Source organism: Neomonachus schauinslandi, chromosome 6 (genome assembly GCF_002201575.2).
Source record: "Neomonachus schauinslandi chromosome 6, ASM220157v2, whole genome shotgun sequence".
In the NCBI taxonomy this organism is placed as follows: domain Eukaryota; kingdom Metazoa; phylum Chordata; class Mammalia; order Carnivora; family Phocidae; genus Neomonachus; species Neomonachus schauinslandi.
Window position 1 is genome coordinate 63,664,896 of NC_058408.1, and position 3,967 is coordinate 63,668,862.

Sequence of the window (3,967 nt, forward strand, 5' to 3'; positions counted from 1 at the left end):
GTGGCAGCACTGCCCCAGTGTCTGTCCCTGCCTTCCGGGGGCCTGTCCCCCAGGTGTCCTTGTGTGGGTGGGTCCCAGATCTCCCCTTCTCTTCCAAGAACACCTGTCATTGGATTCAGGGCTCCCCCCAAGGCCAAGATGGTCTCATCTCCAGATCCTTAACTTAATTACACCTGCAAAAACCCTATTTCTGAGTCGGGGCACGTGCACAGACAGGGGCACATGAGGACTTGGACATGTCTTTTTGGGTGCACAGTTCACCCCACTACAATTAAGTACATGGTTTTGACTTAGATACAGGGTGTTCTCTAGAAGAAGAGTTTCTCAGGAGAAAAATTTAAAGTTCTCTTTTGGTTTTTGTTTTGCTTTGAAAAAAATAAATAAATCAAACGAATGGGTCCATAAGAATATATTAAAAAAAACTGGAGTATGACAGAAAAAACAGGATAATTAAGAATCTGAAAGTGAGTACAAGTCTCTGATGGAAGTTAGGGTATGTTTCCCTGTGATCTCACTGGGTTCTGGGATGATGCACAGCAGGCGTGTTGCAAGGAAACAAATATGATGATGACATTTTCAGGAATCCCTCTGCTGAGTGATGTTCTAGTTGCATATTTGACTCAAATGAATGATTATCCCATCTGCTCATCGATCGAACAAACTCTGAACCCCCAAAGACAGGGTCCTGTGAGGGGAACCAACTGGAACATGGCTGAATGGTGTCCCGGGAGAGTTCATGGTCTGATAGGTCCCAGGAGCCCACACAGGACAGCCGTGTGGATTTGGGGAAGAAGACAGTGCATCCCATTGGAGGGATCAGCGAAGGGCTTCCAGGAGGAGGTGGCTTTGGGGCTAGGCATTATAGGAGGGAGGACTGAATATGTGGTCATGGAAGGAAGGTTGTTCTGGGCAAAGGCAAAAAACAGAGGTTTGACTGAAGATGTTGTAGCGTGTGTGGGGAATTCAGTTCAGCGGGACGTTAGAGTCTATGCTAAGCTTCCCTGTAGAAGAATAAGAAGGGGAGGGGGTTCTACTCACTCACTATAAATTCCTCTGAAAATCCAACTGTTACAGAGTAATGTCCTACGCAGGCATAGAATTGAACATTGGACTAGAGGATCATTCAGGTGTCATTTAAAATTCATCAGGGGTGGGCTTGCCTCCAGGAAGACAATTACACAGTCTGCTAGATTTTTTTTTTTAAGATTTTATTTATTTATTTGAGAGAGAGAGAATGAGAGACAGAGAGCAGGAGAGGGAGGAGGGTCAGAGGGAGAAGCAGACTCCCTGCTGAGCAGGGAGCCCGATGCGGGACTCAATCCCAGGACTCCAGGATCATGACCTGAGCCGAAGGCAGTCGCTTAACCAACTGAGCCACCCAGGCGCCCCAGTCTGCTAGATTTTGCAGTCATTATATTTACCTTGAAAGCTTGCCTACACTTTCTTAACTTTAAATCCATCACTTTTAATTTTAATCTCCTCAGACGAGTATGTGGTCCTGTCTTTATTCTCACCTCTAGAAATGGACTCACTGAAAACGGTCTTGTTTTACAACCGTAGTTATTTTTACACTTTATACATATTCTAGTTGCTTCGGTCTTCACCGTTAAGTGATTTCTCCTAGATTCTTTGATTACTTGTGGTCATACACTACATTCGTCTTTTGGGCTATAAGGCATTCAGAACACAATGCGGTGTTTGACGTCAAGTTTGAAGTGAGCTATTTCCCAGGAAAAGCAAAGCACTCGAATACTGATACACATTCACTTCCACCATAAACGTGTATTCGGAGCCACACCCGGCACTGTCCTGAATGTTAGGGACATAAACATTAAGGCCGTGGCCAGTGGCCTCGAGGAGCTCACAGCAGGTATGGTGCCCATAATTTTGAACCCTTAAATGCCTGTCTCAGATCTTAAGTTGGACAGTCTTAGCAACCATCTTGTACTCCAGCATTGCATCGTGGCTGGAGAACTCCAGGGTTGCTGGGGGAAAGGGCAAATGGGAGCAGACCACGGACAGCTCCTGCCTGGCGATGCTGCTATGCAGCTGTGTGCCTGAAGGGGGATGATGAGGGCCGGGGGGAAGTTAAGACCACAGTACCAGCGGATCTGTAGAGAATGCCGTGGTTAAGCTGGACTCGTTGGGAAGAGCTTCCTCTGCCAAGTGGGCCTGTTTTACTGTAGCAAAAGTTTATTTTTAATTTTGAGCCAAATCTCTCTCACTTGTCTTTTAGGGAAAACTGCTTTCTAATTGTCGACCATTCTGAGTCTGGGGTTCAAAATCCACCTCCTTGATGTCGGAAGTTTGATGCTTTTGGCTTGCTTTGTGCTTTTTGTTTTCTCACACTTCTGAGACTCTGCATTTTCACACATCCTCTCACTTTCTTCAGGAGTGTTGGCAACACCTCTCAATTTAGCACAGCTCTGCATTTCATGTGTTGCTGTTTATTCCTCCTTAAAGATCATTTGTTAAGATGATGACTAAGGCCAGACCAACACTTGGCCCCAGGCCCCCCTCCCTGTCTGGGGACTGAGGGCCACACATCACAATTTGTGGTCTTCGGCCTTGGATTGTGCTTTTTTGGGGGGGGGGGATGGGAAGGGCAGAGGGAGAGAGAGAATCTCAAGCAGAATCCACGCTTGGCTTGGAGCCTGACGTGGGGCTCGATCTCATGACCCTGAGATCATGACCCGAGCTGAAATCAAGAGCCCATCGTTCAACCGACTGAGCCACCCAGGAGCCTTGGGTTGTGCTTTCAATCCACATGCCCATGTTCATCTGAGAGATGAGATTTTTAAGATTCACTGCAGGAAAAGCTTTGCCAAAATAAATATCTGGCATTTCTAGTGGGCTTTCTTCACCTACCAAATAAGCGAAAGTCTCCAAAGGCAACCTTGTATTCAAGCCACGGCTTCTGTTCTCTGACACCTGGGTATTTGTTGCCCTTCTTCTGAACCTCCTTCTCGTTGGAGGGAGTTTTTCTTTCTCTTTGTAGGTGTTTGTGCTTCTGGGCTGGTAATGAAGTTGGTTCTATGGAGGCCAGCTGAACCAAAGCTCTACAGGATTTCTCCCACTTGGAATAAAAGCCTCTGGTTTTTATTATTGCTTCTTTAGTTGCTTGTGACTCAGTCCTCAGTGGCAGCGGTTTGTAAAAGCTTGCCAGAAGGACCTAGCGCACAGTAGGCATTCAGTGATGATCAGTTTTATTCATGCACTCTGGGCAGCCCGGCTGTCGGCATTTTACCCTGCTACCTGCTGTCACGTGGAGAGTCAGATTAGCCAGCAAGCCTTCAGCTGGGGTTTCTCCAGGCACATTGTTCTTCTCCTGGGATTTGGTTTCTTCATTCTTAACGTGGGAGTGAGAAGGCTGCCTCCCTCACAGGTGGCTGCTAGGAATTATAAACCAATAAAGTGATTGCTTAGCATATGGCTGAATGTCAAGGGCAATATAAATACTTAATCTCATTTATTTAGTAGTAGTTGGGTGGCCACGTGAATGTTGCTGTGGAAACCATAACTCCTGAATTCCCTGACACTTGCCTGTGTTGTTGTTTTTAAATGAGGCTTTAAATGTAAATCCTGTGATTTAAAAATATATATATATTAGAAAAGTAACAAGAAGGATCATGGCTTGATCTCAATCGCAGCCTTTTTATAGAAACAGTGTGAGCTGCCACTGTCCCCCCACCCAGGAGTGTTTGTCATCCAGTTACTCTCACTGGGTCCCTCTTTTTGTGCAGGGTCATGTCTCCCATCCATTCACCCACCCATTCACCCAGCCACCCAGCCACTGCCCGCCACCAGCCCCCCAACTCATCCACTCACCCACCCACCCATCTATCCATCCACTCACCCACCCATTCTTCCACCCATCCACACACCCATACACTCCCCCCACCCACACACTCCCTTACCCATACACCTACCCATTCATTCACCCATCCACCCATCCATCCATCCACCC